We start from the raw sequence: 16,947 nt of genomic DNA on the forward strand, positions 1-16,947 counted from the left end.
TCCACATTTCATTGTCAAACAGTGAGGATTCTCTCAATGATAGCTGAATTAATTTCTGCACATGATCCTGATTGTGATACGTCCAATAGAAATATTCATCGATCTTTGGTGTAACAACTTAAATTATTCGACTTCCCTGATTACCCGATCACCTAGACGCAAGATAATTTTTGCTTCTTCAAGAGTTCCATGTCACAAGTTGTACGCACAATGCTTTGTTTACAGTTAAGTGCCAAACGGGTTTTTATTTGCTGATGATATCCTCTACCCAATTTGCTAACTTATTCACTTTACATTGCATAGTTTTTCCATAACGACGCTTACGCCGTCTACGGATAGAAATCTTTTTGCATCACCCACCGTGTTATTTTGGCAGATCATTCGTATGGATGTTAAGGAAAGAGCTATCTACTTTTTGCTGTTTTCTAGGTATAATATAAACCATTATTCAGCTCCTTCCGGTAAGAATGTAATGTTCCAACTTATGGAAAAGCAGTGGGTGGACGACAAAATCATATGCATTTTTCTATCGAAGTAGCCATCTAGTTAACACAAAGATTTTCTGTGTGCACCATCGCGATATTTTATAAGCCATCATTTAACAGACGAAAGTCACTTTTAGCTCACTGTAACTATTGTCTAGCCATGGGTTTTACCCGTCAAGTGACAGTTATTTTATAATAAAAAACAGCTGCGTACAAAAAAATATTTGAACTTTCTCTGCTCGCGGAAGCACGCACACTCACAAGATACCTGTCGCAACAAACTTATCATTTTGTCCTATATCAGTATACATTCACGTGAGGCTGGCTACCATTCATAAGTTCTCACTCATTTAGTGCACAGTACCCTCTGCTTCCTGCTCGTATCTCGCCGGATACGGCATACGCATCTACGCCGACCTGGAGTGTCTCCATTCCGGGAACCAGCCACCGCACCGCCTACTCAGAGCGTATCACGGCGGCTCCATAATCTCTGATAAGGGCTCCACTTATCATCCAGGCAGGCCGCGGAGTTACTCTCAAATGCGACCTGCACGCGGCCGCCTAACGTAGCTACACACCTGTGACACCCCCCACATCTGCTGCTGCGTCCACACACAGCGAGTAACAACAGGTAAGGACCGAATTGTTTGTTAGAGAATGTACGATGATCTGTCTCCATTTGAAGTCACTCTGGTTACTAAACGTTATCGTTTTATACATGACATTTATTGGCAGTTTGCGAATATGAACTACCGTCAGCTGTACAATGGAATGACGACACTATGAAAATTTGTGCCGGGCCGGGGTCGAACCTGGATTTCCCGCTTATCGCGAGCGGTCGCCTCATCATTTGGTTATCCGAGCACGACACACGGCCACACCCACACTTCCTTGTGTCGTCAGCCGTGTGTCTACAACCTATACTCGTACATCAATCACGTATATTCCCGTATATAGCAGACATTTTACTTGAAGGTCGCTTGGGCGGCGTCAGCGGTTAAATGTGATATTGCATGACAAATGGAGATTTGTGTATGGCCGTGAGTCGTGCTTGGATACCAAAAAGATAAGGCGGCCGCTCCCGATAAGTGAGATATCCCGGTTCGAGTCCGGGGTCCGGCACAAATTTTCATTGTCGTCATTCCATTATACTGCTGATGGTAGTTCATACTCACAAGTGTGAATACATTTCATGGGTTTCATAACACCTGCAGTCGCCGCAGTGCCTTTTCGTTCGGGCATGCCTGCATGTCAGAAGGAACTTTGCATCGTAATTCGGAAAAACACAGTCACTGCAATATCATGTTTCGGTTTAGTCGTTGTTACGTGTGGTGCCCGCATGATACAAGCTGTGCTACACTTTCTAGTATGGTTTATGTATGCTAACTGTTTTCAGGCATACCAAGCCTCGCAAAAATGCTTCAGCTGCGATAAAAGTTGCTCTTTGTCATTCTGTATCAAAAGATTTATTAAATCGTCACATCAGCCTGTTCGTTTTACCCAGGTGGAATACCCATATGAATAGAGCACGGTTTCTGATTATGGTTAAACACATTAACATTAACTTAAATCTATCGGCTGGTGTACATTCATTCGCAATGAATAAATGAAGCCACGTTTAAGAATAATCTTTGTTATAATGTCTAAGAACATCGTTCGCGCCCGAAATCTTTTGTTCAGATGATTCAAATGGCTCTGATCACTATGGGACTTAACATCTGAGGCCATCAGTCCCCTAGACTTAGAACTACTTAAAACTAAAGACATCAAACACATCCGTGCCCGAGGCAGGATTCGAACCTGCGACATGTCCTAAGGAACAGGCACTACAGCGACTACAGCCGTTATGAAATACATGAAATGTATCTGCAATTGCAAAGATCGTCAACCATCGTCAGCATAATGGAATGACGATAATGAAAATCGGTGCCAGACCGGGACTCGAATTCGATTTTCCCACTTACTGCATGAGTCACCTTACCATTAGGCTTTCCGAGCATTCTTCATGGCCAGATCCATGTATGTATGTCCAAAGGAACATTACTTTGGACTTCTGAATAACACAGGCACTGGAATATTGTGTTTACCCGCCAACACGGGGCAAGCGACTTCCGTACGGGAAAACTGATACTAGATGGACGAGCACAGTTTGGACTTATGGAAGTGTGCTCGGATAGCCTAATGGTAAGGCGACCGCTCACGACCAGTGAAAAATCCAGTTCCGATTCAGCACAAATTGTCATTGCCGTAAGTCCATTATCCAGCTGATGGTTGTGCATATTCGTAAATACGAACACATTACTTGTAAATCAGCGAAGGTGCGTCACACCTCCGGCTGGTACCATTTCTGCATCATCCACAGCGCTTCAGTGTGTTCTTTTAAGTGGGTGCCGAAAATCTGTCCGCTGAGCTGATACGTATGTTGTTGAGAAGAGAAGATAGCTATCACGTATGGTAGGAACGTTCAAGCTGAAAACGGAAGTTTTTACGCGATACATTGGCTAAATAGTAAACAATGCAAACTCCATCATCAGACAGAAAATTAAGGATGGTCAGTCTCGTCATTACTTTTAATTATACCTTTTAAGAATATAAGCTCTACATCTACATCTTCATGGATACTCTGCAAATCACATTTAAGTGCCTGGCAGAGGGTTCATCAAACCACCTTCACAATTCTCTATTATTCCAATCTCGTATAGCGCGCGGAAAGAATGAACACTTATATCTTTCGGTACGAACACAGATTTCCCTTATTTTATCGTGGTGATCGTTCCGCCCTATGTAGGTCAGTGTCAACAAAATATTTTCGCATCCGGAGGAGAAAGTTGGTGATCGGAATTTCGTGAGAAGATTCCGTCGCAAGGAAAAACACCTTTCTTTTAATGATGTCCAGCCCAAATCCTGTATCATTTCTGTGACACTCTCTCCCATATTTCGCGATAATACAAAACGTGCTGCCTTTCTTTGAACTTTTTCGAAGTACTCCGTCACTCCTACCTGGTAAGGATCCCACACTGCGCAACAGTATTCTAAAAGAGGACGGACAAGCGTAGTGTAGGCAGTCTCCTTAGTAGGTCTGTTACATTTTCTAAGTGTCCTGCCAATAAAACGCAGCCTTTGGTTAGCCATCCCCACAACATTTTCTGTGTGTTCTTTCCAATTTCAGTTGTTCGTAATTGTAATACCTAGGTATTTAGTTGAATTTACGGCTTTTAGATTAGTCTGATTTATCGTGTAACCGACGTTTAACGAGTTCCTTCTAGTACTCATGTCGATGACCTCACACTTTTAGTTATTTAAGGTCAACTGCCACTTTTCGCATCATTCAGATATTTTTTCTAAATCGTTTTGCAGTTTGTTTTGATCTTCTGATGACTTTGTTATTCGATAAACGACAGCGTCATCTGCAAACAACAGAAGACGGGTGCTCAGATTGTCTCCCAAATCGTTTATATAGGGAAGGAACAGCGAAGGGCCTATAACACTACCTTGGGCACGCCTGAAATCACTTCTGTTTAATGCATCAGCATACTCCGAAAGGAACCTAATTGGTATACAGTCTGGACCAAAAGACTTTCTTTTATTAAGTGATTTGAGTTGATTCACTACTCCGAGGATATTTACTTCTACATTACTCATGTTGGCAGCTGTTCTCGATTCGAAATCTGAAATATTTGTTTCGTCTTCTATTGTGAAGGCATTTCGGAAGGCTGTGTATAGTAAATCTGCTTTGGCAGCACTGCCTTCGATAGTATCTCCACTGTTGTCGTGCAGAGAAGGCATTGATTGTTTCTTGCCGCTAACATACTTCACATACGACCGGAATCTCTTTGGATTTTCTGCCAGGTTTCGAGACAAAGTTTCGTTGTGGAAACTGTTATAGGCCTCTCTCATTGAACCCCGCGCTAAGTTTCGAGCTTCTGTAAAGGATCGCCAATCTTGGGGATTTTGCGTCTGTTTAAATTTGGCATGTTTATTTAGTTGTTTCTGCAACAGCGTTTTAACCCGTTTTGTGTACCAAGAAGGATCAGCTCCGTCGGTTTGTTAGTTTGTTTGATATAAACCTCTCAATTGCTGCCGATACTACACTCCTGGAAATTGAAATAAGAACACCGTGAATTCATTGTCCCAGGAAGGGGAAACTTTATTGACACATTCCTGGGGTCAGATACATCACATGATCACACTGACAGAACCACAGGCACATAGACACAGGCAACAGAGCATGCACAATGTCGGCACTAGTACAGTGTATATCCACCTTTCGCAGCAATGCAGGCTGCTATTCTCCCATGGAGACGATCGTAGAGATGCTGGATGTAGTCCTGTGGAACGGCTTGCCATGCCATTTCCACCTGGCGCCTCAGTTGGACCAGCGTTCGTGCTGGACGTGCAGACCGCGTGAGACGACGCTTCATACAGTCCCAAACATGCTCAATGGGGGACAGATCCGGAGATCTTGCTGGCCAGGGTAGTTGACTTACACCTTCTAGAGCACGTTGGGTGGCACGGGATACATGCGGACGTGCATTGTCCTGTTGGAACAGCAAGTTGCCTTGCCGGTCTAGGAATGGTAGAACGATGGGTTCGATGACGGTTTGGATGTACCGTACACTATTCAGTGTCCCCTCGACAATCACCAATGGTGTACGGCCAGTGTAGGAGATCGCTCCCCACACCATGATGCCGGGTGTTGGCCCTGTGTGCCTCGGTCGTATGCAGTCCTGATTGTGGCGCTCACCTGCACGGCGCCAAACACGCATACGACCATCATTGGCACCAAGGCAGAAGCGACTCTCATCGCTGAAGACGACACGTCTCCATTCGTCCCTCCATTCACGCCTGTCGCGACACCACTGGAGGCGGGCTGCACGATGTTGGGGCGTGAGCGGAAGACGGCCTAACGGTGTGCGGGACCGTAGCCCAGCTTCATGGAGACGGTTGCGAATGGTCCTCGCCGATACCCCAGGAGCAACAGTGTCCCTAATTTGCTGGGAAGTGGCGGTGCGGTCCCCTACGGCACTGCGTAGGATCCTACGGTCTTGGCGTGCATCCGTGCGTCGCTGCGGTCCGGTCCCAGGTCGACGGGCACGTGCACCTTCCGCCGACCACTGGCGACAACATCGATGTACTGTGGAGACCTCACGCCCCACGTGTTGAGCAATTCGGCGGTACGTCCACCCGGCCTCCCGCATGCCCACTATACGCCCTCGCTCAAAGTCCGTCAACCGCACATACGGTTCACGTCGACGCTGTCGCGGCATGCTACCAGTGTTAAAGACTGCGATGGAGCTCCGTATGCCACGGCAAACTGGCTGACACTGACGGCGGCGGTGCACAAATGCTGCGCAGCTAGCGCCATTCGACGGCCAACACCGCGGTTCCTGGTGTGTCCGCTGTGCCGTGCGTGTGATCATTGCTTGTACAGCCCTCTCGCAGTGTCCGGAGCAAGTATGGTGGGTCTGACACACCGGTGTCAATGTGTCCTTTTTTCCACTTCCAGGAGTGTATTTCTTTGAATTTAAGTAACTTTAGATTTAAGCTACTGGATTTAAACGGAAAGTATTTGGAAATTCTTAAACAATGTCGTAAATAGTAAAAGACGCCGAGAGGAAGCTGTCAGCAACCGCAATAAATTTGTCTTTCGAGAGATAGCAGTGCTCTGAGAAAGCCGATAAGTGGATGCTGATGGCACCCAAATCTAAAGATCGAAGGTCATTAATGTAGCAACGAGAAGAGAATATCTTGGAAAATAAAAACTTTCATTCTAACAGTAAACCCAAGTTCTGGTAGTCTGTGAGTCTCGGTGTAACTGCGTCGCGTGACACGAGTAGGTGAATGGACTTCAGAGACGTCATATTCAGGATTGACGTTCTACGACGTCGTTACCTATCTTGGCGCCTGCTGCTCAGTATCGTGAACGTTCCGTTTAATCAGTTGATCAGTGATGGCACGTGATGTGTCGCATGCGCTCCCACGATACTGATGGCGATAGCTTCCCATGTACTGCTGACCTTATCTCGCAGTACTGTACGTTATCTGCCGCTGCAGATCCAACGGATTTAGATAAACGTTCCTCGGGCATCAGAATCGGTGATTTACGAACACTACGTTCTCTGCTAATATCCACTAACGTAATACAAGTATCGCCGGCCGGGGTGGCTGAGCGGTTCTAGGCGCTACAGTCTGGGACCGCACGACCGCTACGGTCGCAGGTTCGAATCCTGCTTCGGGCATGGATGTGTGGGATGTCCTTAGGTTACGTAGGTTTAAGTAGTTCTAAGTTCTAGGGGACTGATGACCTCAGAAGTTAAGTCCCACAGTGCTCAGAGCCATTTGAACCATATAATACAAGTATCAGTGACAACATCATGAATATGACAAGTAGCGACTAGGACAGGAACCACAGCTGTCTTACAGATGAATAAGATGGTACAGAAGGAGGCGGACGGAATTCGTTATCAGCAAAGAACCAACAACAACAAAGTGGGTCGATCGGGCGAACTCAGTCGACTGTGCGTGACTTGATTGTGAAGTAGAAAACCGAAGGAACAGTCACAGCTGAACCAAAACCAATCACACTTCATCTACTGATGGACAGGTACCGTCAAGGATTGTGGAGAGAGACTGTGAACAATCGCATGGAATCAGCGGGAGGAATCAGTCGTGAGTCGCAAAGTTCCCCCAGCAGTCCAGCTACCACAATGACTGTGCGTAGGGAGTTAACAATATCGGGATACAACGGTCTGTCACCTCCTCATGATACACAGGTCCCTGTGGTCAATTCTAAGTGACGGCTAAAGTGATGTGAGGGGAGACGTCACTAAACAGTGGATGAGTGGAAATGAGTGATTTGGACTGATGAGTTTCGTTCCAATCTTCAGCAATCCGATCGAAGCGTTGGGTTCGATGAATACCTGAAGAACGTTGCAAGCCGTAATGTCTACTCCCATCTATGAACTACATAGAAGGTGGTGTTTTTCGCGACACCCCTATTGCGCTTCACAAATCGCTGTACTTGGTAGGATGTGAACAGATTTTATAACTTTGTGTACTTCTTACAGTGGTGGAACAGTTTAGAGACGAAAAGTCTTGGTCTCACCACGACAATGCACCTTGCAGTAAAGCAGCATCTGTGAGTCAGTGGTTTGTGGATAAGGACATTCCTGAAATGGACTCGCCTGCACAGAGTCCCGACCTGAATCTGCGGAACACCTTTGGAACATCACGCTAGACCGGACCGTCCAGCATCACTACCTTGTTTCTTTTGTCCTCTTGAGGAAGAATCGTCTGCCGTTTCTCCAGCGTCCCCAGTTGAGTTCAAGCTGTTATAGAGACGAAGGATGGACACACAGCACATTAATGTCCACTAGAAGGTGTCCTAATACTTTCGATTACAGTATAAGCCACAGATAAAATTTGTTTGGAAAATTATTTGCAAATGTTCTTCAAATACTCCCATGATTTCATTTATAATTGGTATGTTTCCTTTTCGATGATTAGTTTACATGTTATTTTAGCCTTATAATAATTTATTTTCTGGCCTGCTTTCAATTTTAACTGTTAACCTTTTTTGTTTACTTGCATCCACAAGTCTGTCCTATTTTACAAAGGACTTTTATACGTATTTATTCACCACGATCGCAATTTCTGTGAGCAAAAAATTATTTTTGTGAAAAGTTTTGACAACAAAATGTATTCTTACAGATGAACTAGTCTTCAAGTCATTTTTATTATCACAGCTTTTACTTGAGAATGTCAAAATAGATCGAAATCGCATTCGTTGTGAATAAATACATTTAATAACAGTCCAGACGGAAAATCTGATATTTCAAAACAAAAATTCCTTTATTAAGTTATTTCATTCTACGAGCCCAATGTATTCTGCAAAACTAAGGTGAGATTACCATACCCGGCTTACGCCTTACAACTATAGGAAACCTCCCTAAATTCCGTGCTCCAGCATGAGATATGTTTCTTCAACACTATTCCTCCATACTTTAATATCTTCAGACCTGAATACTTCCTCTGTCGATACTGAGTGCAGTTTTGGCGATAAGGAACCTTTTTCTTGCTCCTTTTCAATGATTAATTACTGAATATCCTCAATAAGTGGTGTGGAAGCTGCAGCACTGGCTTATAATAGCTCACCGCACAAAAATCACAACCTTAAAAAAACGCACTGGTCGCTTAAGAGCGCTGCGGATCGTGTAGAATGGGTAGTAGTCGGCCACCCAATACTCAATCAACGATGTAGGTCGTGGCAGTGAGACGTTGTGCAAGTGCCATTCTGTGGTGGCAGTTGGGTGCTATTCTGTCATTCTGCACAACGGATTAATCTGGGATGTACCCTTGACCCTGTGGCTCCTGCAAGACGCAATTTCCACCCCCACACTACTATAGAAGTCAGACAGACCCTCCTAACGTTCTAAAGAGAACTGTCTGAAAAACTTTCAGCAATAAATATCTTCTCGAGTCGTCCGCTGTAAGGAAATGACACAAAAATTCACAAAATTTCTTACGTAACTAGTGGGATACGTGGGTACTGGAGCAGTTCTAGTTAGTGTTAGAAAAACATGAAACTAACGGAAATTATTATTTATTTTGCTAAAATTCTGAGAAATCACAATGGCACTTTTAGTTATGAACTGAACAAGTTATTTCTGGTTTTTTTTCAGAATGTGAAGTTACCTCTTCAGGATAGGATTCGCTAATGAAATTTCTATACAAAGTTTAAGATTGTTATTGACTTGACAGAATGGCTGAGAGCCGCACCTACTCAACTTGAATAATTATCTGTTAGAATGTTGCTAGGTAAAGTCGAGGCTGTCGTGTGTGAAATGCAGTGAAGTGTACTGTTGTGGAGGAAATATGGGGCTCGCAATAGCTGTAGCGCACAATACCGTAAGCTGCGATGACTGCTGTCTGCGCCACTCGCTGCTGACAAATAAGATAACTCTCGTTCTCTCTGGATTGACCTTCGCCAATCAAACTCTCCATACGCCTTGATGAAGAAGGACTGCTATTCGCCCCTAGTTTAACTATTGGCGTGGTACAACGGTCAGATAACCAGTCCATGATGATGCCACTCAAAAATTAACTCTGTCCGTTCACACCGCGCAATAAGTGTGGCGGCCAACACAGTGAACAACGCTTAATCGCAAGGACTCAATATAGAGTCGCACTCCGATTCGTTTTCGACAGAGGTGCCTCCCCAGTGAAGTACTGAGGAGATATTTGTTCCTCGCTCTTTGAGTACATGGACGAGCGCACACGCTCTCGTTACGTGTTCTCGCTCCAAGAGCTACAACGGAACGGCCCCTCTCCATGCCAGACGTGAAGGGGTATATCTTTCGGTCTCTTCCATTACTCCTTCAGCTCAAGGCGTCAGGAATATCGTCTGCCAATCAGCATTGCTCTTCTAAGACGGGAGAATGACGTTTCGTTTAAGGCAACCAATCCAGAAATCTGTAGAATCGGCGTTTGGCGTTTGCTGTCTCCCTGTGAAAATCTATGAAACTGCATGCTATATTTGTAAAGAATGCGTAGGCCGGGTGCTCCCACACAACGTAGCGGAATTTGCTTTTAAGCCGAACACGGGGTCGTCCTTCCTTTCACTCAGGCATCAGGCAAACGCTGTCCGCACCACGGGCGGTCGGGGTTGACTCGTCCTCTGAAGGGACCGGCGTCCCATTGTGCGGTTTGCGTCTCCCGAACTAAAATCCCCTGCGACTGTGGTCTCTTGAATGTGTGTGTGTACACCAGCCTCGAGTATTTCAATCTTGAAGCGCATTTGCGATATACTAGTTATCTGCATATTGTTTCATGAATTCATACAACATTGACTTTATCTTATCGAGTTTGGATTCGAATGAAGCGTCTTGATGTGCAGAATATGATTGTGAGGGCGGAATATGTAAGCAATGAAGGTCAGGAGACCACAACGTCTTACATATGGTTTTATGGAATAGGCGCAGTAAGAGGTATCGATGTGGAGAAGGAGAACAAGTCAGAATAGGAAAACCAATCGTGTTTGAACGTGCCCATCACCAAATCTATGGTACTATACATATACAAGTCATTGTTTAATATTGTTACCAAAATTCTCGAAAAGTACTTGACCGATTTACATGATACTCTAATAAACATACTGACGGACATGGGTTGTATATTTTATTAAATAACAAAGCTACCTGATTTCAAGGCGTTGAGTGCATCGAACGCCCAATAATGTTTTTGAACCTGAGTGTCTGAAGTGTATGTGGCGGTTTTAGTTCAGACCAGAGGTGGTTCTGCGATGTTTTTCGTATCATAAATTTGGCTCATCCATCAGTTTACCGTGAACACTAATGAAGTACTTAATTCAGTATTTACAGTGGTGAAATGCTGCCCTTAAAAGATGCCCGTTTTTTCCTATAATACACTCTAAGAAAAGAAGAAAACGACGCACTACGAACAAATTATCCAAATGTGACGGAAATCGGTATACGTTATGTACATGTACAGACAAACAAATGGTCTCAGAAAAAAGTGTACTATTTATTCAAGAAAAAGAGCTCCACAAATTGAGCAAGTCAGTAACGAGCTGGTCCACCTCTTCCCCTTATGCAAGCAGTTATTCAGCTTGGCATTGTTCTAAGATATCCTTCTAAGGGATATCATGCCAGATTCTGTCCAAGTTGGGCGTTAGATTGTCAAAAGCTCGAGCTGGTTGGACGGCCTTGCCGAGCTCAGTATGAAGCGGACTCATCAGCTTGGGGTTATCAGGTTCAGTAAGCAGTGCAATGGAATATCTGAGACCAGTCTTCAGTAATAACCTCAGTAAAATGGAACTAACACTCACGTCTCCCAAAGAAGCAGCATCCATCGCAGAATCCTTAAAAATCAAAGTATTCTTTTGCTTAGATAACATATCAGTGAATTTAATCAAAGAGTGCTCGAGTGAGTTCAGTTCTATCTTAAGTTATTTGCGTAATCAATCTATTATCAGTGGAACATTTCCAGGCTGGAAAAAAATATGCTGGAGTTATGCCTCTTTACAAGAAAGTTTCCGTGAAACTATCGACCAATTTCAGTTTTGCCTGCTATTTAAAAAATATTTGAAAAGATTACGTTCATGTGGCTTCTTAAGCATCTGCCTGCAAATTTTATATGGTCCAAGATACAGTTTTGGGATCATTAAGGGATTAGATCTAGAGGAGTCTATTTATATGTACAGTGAAAATTTATTTAACTCATTAGATAAGAAATTAGCGACTACTGGCATTTTCTATATCCTATCAAAAGGCTTTTGTGAATCGCAGCGTCCTCTTAAGTCTGTTATAATATTATGGTGTCACTGGCAGTGCCAAGAAATGATTGGAGTCTCACCTAACAGGAAGAATGGAAGTGGTTGCGAAATACATGTAGAGTAACCAAACGGCCTTCACCTGAATGGGCATTAATTAAATGTGTTGTTCCCCAAGGTTCCTTCTCGGGGCCGTTGCTTTTTCTTGTGTGCATTAATGACCTCTCGCCTCTTGTCAAATGCTAAGTTTCCTTTATTTGCAGATGGTAAAAACATTGCAATAAATGGCATGACAAGTGCACATTTATAAATGGCTGCTAATCAAATTTTCACTGATATTACAAATGGTTTAAAGCTAATTCACTGTCATTAAACAGTGAAAAGACCCAGTTCAGAACCTATGAGAGATTCCCTTCCAGTGTGTGTACAACATATGAAGATATGGAGATCGAAGACGTTGACAGTGTTAAATTCCTGGGATAATAAATTCATTTGGGTAGGGCACACCACTGAATTACTGAAGCGCCTAAACAAGTCTGCATTTTCAATGCGAATAACGACAGATGTCCGACATATATTTGCTTACCTTCATTCTATGATGTCATAAGGGATCAAATTCTATGGTAACTCGTCAAACCGAGCAAAAGTGTTTAGAGTGCAAAAACGTGTAATAGGACTCATTTGTGGTGTGCATCTAAGAACATTATGTAGAAACTTGTTCAAGGAACTGGGTATTTTAACCATTGCTTCTCAGTATAATTATTCCTTAGCGAAATTAGTTGCAAATAATACGTCTCTGTCTCCAACCAATAATTCAAAACATAGTAACAGTACTAGGAATAAGAGAAATCCACATGAAGACTTAAAATCACTTACCTTGGCCCAAAAATGGTCGAATACTCAGGAACATTTTCAATAAATTACCAGCAACCATTAACAGGCTGGTTTCACATAAAGCACAGTTCAAACAGAGTTTGAAAGAGTTCTTGATAGGCAGCTCCTTCTACCCTGTAGCTGAACCCCTTAACAAGGACTATTAGACCAGCTTAAATAAAAACCTCTGTTATATTTCAGTTTTGACAACACTTGGTCACAACAGCCAAGATTAGGTACGTTGTGTCTGACAAATTTATTAAAAGCGCGTCACTATGTTTCATTCTGACAATGTATTAGTTCTGTAAATAGCAGCATATACATTTTATTGTAATGTAGTCATGCATTTTTACAATCTCCTGACAAATGACCAGGTATGTGAGTATTACATTCAGATGTTCTATGTTTTTTATGTTATACTTTCTGACATGTTTCACGCCCACGAGAATCGTCTCATTTTTGGGTCTACGGAACGAAAGATGAATCTAATCCAATCTGTTCTAATCACTGAAGACAATTCTACTCCGGTCAGCAACATAGCACGCCGAACGTGCCAACTACCGCTGCAAACGGGCTTGATCGTGTGCGGAGGTCAATGGTAGCTGGTGCAAGTGGCACCGTAAGGTGAGCTCTTTCTCTGTGAGCCGCCTCTTTATGGTCGTTGTCGCCAATGAAGAACCAGTTGCACGTCAGGTCGATGATACTGATGAATCCGGGCTTTTGAGTGCCTCTGTAACGATTGCTCGGCCGTCATATTCTGTCTTCTCACAAAGTCGACTGCTTCTGTCTTGACGCTGTGTTCAGCCAAGGTTCACTCATCCCTACCAATGTCCTCGAATAGCGGCATTGTTCTTGTTCAAATGTCGAGCAATTACTCGATTAGCCCAACAGTCATCTTTGAGCCCAACTACACGTCCGCTCTCAAGTGCTGACATCTGCTTACAATGTTCACACACCTGTCTGGGAGGCACAGTTTCCGTTCATCTGAATACGTGGAACGAAATTAGCAAAGAATTTATTGCCATGATATTGACATGTCCCCTGTCCAATATACTTGCCAGCTGCGCGGTGAAATTGCGCTGCACCGTCACAGGCCGCCAAAGACTAAAATTTTCCATTTTCCGTCGATATCTGTATCAATATCAGATTGTGATCAGTTTGCATAACTCCTCTGCGATGCGTCGATCTTTATGCTGTCTATCGCCTTGTTACTGTCTGATTGTGAATTTAGTTTTTTTAGAACACGGGATACATCTTTCGCCATACACCATGGACTTTATGACGCCACAGCAGTTCTCATCATGAGCAATCAGTGCCTCTCGATTTGCAAGTTCCACTGAGTACAGTGTCGCCCGACGTCGTTACGAGAATTTAATGGAATTTCGCCAAATGATTTATCTTTAATGCGCAGCAGAACCTGACTTAGCCACTTCAGCAGAAATAATGAGGCAATTATTTTCATTAATCATTTAAAAAGACATTTCGCAATTAGGACAGCTATTGTTAATAATCATAGGAGGTGGAAGGGAGTGGTGGCATACGCGTGGGGGAAAAGACAAATGAACTATAACCTACATCTACATCTACGTCTACATCCATACTCCGCAATGCACCTGACTGTATGGGTCGGAGGGTACCTTGAGTACCTCTATCGGTTCTCCCTTCTATTCCAGTCTCGTATTGTTCGTAGAAAGAAGGATCGTCGATATGCCTCTGTGTGGGCTCTAATCTCTCTGATTTTATCCTCATAGTCAATTCACGAGATATACGTATGAGGGAGCAATATACTGCTTGACTCCTCGGTGAAGATATGTTCTCGAAACTTCAACAAAAGCCCGTACCGAGCTATTGAGCGTCTCTCTTGCAGAGTCTTCCAATGGAGTTCATCTATCATCTCCGTAACGCTTTCGCGATTACTAAATCCGTGAAAGAGTTCATTTATTAGCAGCGAGGTGTTCTCTCCTCGATTTTAGTAATCCTTTAACAAATCTTAGTCATCTTAACTATACGGGTCCATATGGGGAATAATGGTTCTAAACAGACTGTCTCCACATATAACTTGATAAATGAAGAACCATAACAACTATAAATTGATTTGTCTGGACATGATTATCTCATTATGTGGAATATAAAATTATATGTAGTATAAAATTATTCCACATAATCTGATAATACAGTCTCAGACCTCAAACAACATCCATATAACATGGATAAATTTAAATATAATTCTCTCAGCAAAGGATCGCACTAAAACCCAGACGATCGTTACAGGTGGGAAAGAAAGTCACTGGAGAATAAGTACACCATATAAAAAAAAATAAAGAAAACGTTGTAAATACTACGAATAGCAAGTGTTACCGTCAATCCTTGCATGTGACTATTAATTATCCTCAAGAAATTCTGTATACCACAATAGAATCACCCTAACATGGGTGGATAGTGACGTCATGTCGTCCTTACAAGAACCAAGTTGGACTCGAAGAAACTGACACACAAAGAATCCAGCCACGTGATTTCCTTAATAACTCAATCTAATTACTGCAGTGATTACCTACGTTATGAGACGAAACGAGTAACTAAAATCCCAACCAAAATTCTTAATGGTAAGCAGGTAACATGACTTACCCCTCAATCCCTCCGACGCAGACCAACTAACACAGAAAATTTCTAAAACTTCCCAGACCCTGTGGTCTGGTACAACAACCCTGAGTGGAGGCGGAAGACAGCTACTGAAGAGGAAAATCAGTGGGGTACCAAGCATTTTGTTCAATCTCGCAGATGCTAAAAGCGCCAGAGCCTGTTGCTAAAGGCTCCCACGAGTTTAATGTACAAAATATAAACAAGAATCAGATGGAAATACCGACAACTTGCAAGCTGATCTGTCTGTCCAATCGTAAGATATACTTTCTAAGGAGCCGAACAAACTATTGCCTCTGACCCGGTCACGTCACACGCCAGCTTTGAAAACTAAATGCAACGGACATTTCTAAGCCTCTACAACGATAAACAGGAAATGTATTCTGATTATAGGATCACATATACACGTCCACTCATCGACACATTCATACACCACAGACCTATCCATGGTTAGGATTATGGATAATTGATAATACAGAATGCTGATACAAAGTAAGAAAGAAATAAAATCAATAAAGCTATTTCCGTACGAAAACCTTCTCTCATGCACTATTATATTTTAAGCAAGTGGCAGAAAAGCAATGTGGTGAACTAAATTAGGCCGGCCGGAGTGGCCGAGCGGTTCTAGGCGCTACAGTCTGGAACCGCGCGACCGCTACGGTCGCAGGTTCGAATCCTGCCTCGGGCATGGATGTGTGTGATGTCCTTAGGTTAGTTAGGTTTAAGTACTTCTAAGTTCTAGGGGAATGATGACCTCAGTAGTTAAGTCCCATAGTGCTCAGAGCCATTTGAACCATTTTTTTGAACTAAATTAAGACAAAATAGTCATTACAAGTAATAGTTTCATGAAAGGCGACTAAGAGACCCCCTTTTCACCCTGTCTTCTACATATTTGAGACGGGTGTACTGTGAACACCCTGTCTTCCAAGATGAAAAAAGCCGTGTTAACTGGTTTCCATGTTTCTGTTCCTGGTTCGACGAGCACGAAGAACCTCTGTCGTACCTCTCCTGGCTCGCTAGGTCACTAGAGGTTAATCCTACAGTACATTTTTGCGGTTGTTTGGAATGGTGGTTGAAAATAACATTAAACGCCCAGCAACTTGTACTTCCACTGATCTAATTATGAATGAATTGATATAGCTTAAGAAACTTGCCAACTCTCTTCCTCAAGGAATTCAGGCCATTGGACGAGAAGTGGCCTCAAAGCGTATTAGTGTCATATCTCGAGTTGGCGGCTAATTACTGTTTGGTGTGCTGTATTAATCGGTATATTAACATCGGTTGAATCAATCCCTTGTTTCACTAATGTTATTACAGATTCCCCTGAAAGCAGAACAGGGAAGGGAGATTAGTCAGTGGTTGCAGAAGGACACTCCGCCACACACTGTCAGATCACGTGCCGAGTAATGATGTAGATGTAGATGAAAACGAGCAGTTTGTGAAATGGTAATAATATGCACCCATCTCTCGGCGCTTTTAGTTCGTACACGGTCAAAATATGGCCTGTTCTACATCTAAAACCAGTTTGTTCTTTCGCCAGATTACTAGACAACGATTACTCTTTGAGGCCGGATATAATTCTAGTGAAAATTTTGCACATTACGGAAGGAAGGCAGATTAGTATGTTATTTCTTTTTTCTTGTCTCTCTCCTTTCTTGTGAA

The 16,947-nt window shown here is 43.1% G+C and overlaps 1 protein-coding gene across 1 annotated transcript in view; it reads left to right on the plus strand.

Moving 5' to 3' along the window:
• Positions 1 to 1,038: 1,038 nt before the first annotated feature.
• Positions 1,039 to 16,947, plus strand: part of LOC126418763 (uncharacterized) — a 53,327-nt gene continuing 37,418 nt past the window's right edge. The window contains exon 1 of the mRNA XM_050085689.1: positions 1,039 to 1,116. The gene's annotated coding sequence lies outside the window, so the exon portion shown is untranslated. The remainder of the gene's footprint in view (positions 1,117 to 16,947) is intronic.

The sequence above is a fragment of the Schistocerca serialis genome, chromosome 9 (assembly GCF_023864345.2).
Source record: "Schistocerca serialis cubense isolate TAMUIC-IGC-003099 chromosome 9, iqSchSeri2.2, whole genome shotgun sequence".
Classification (NCBI taxonomy): domain Eukaryota; kingdom Metazoa; phylum Arthropoda; class Insecta; order Orthoptera; family Acrididae; genus Schistocerca; species Schistocerca serialis.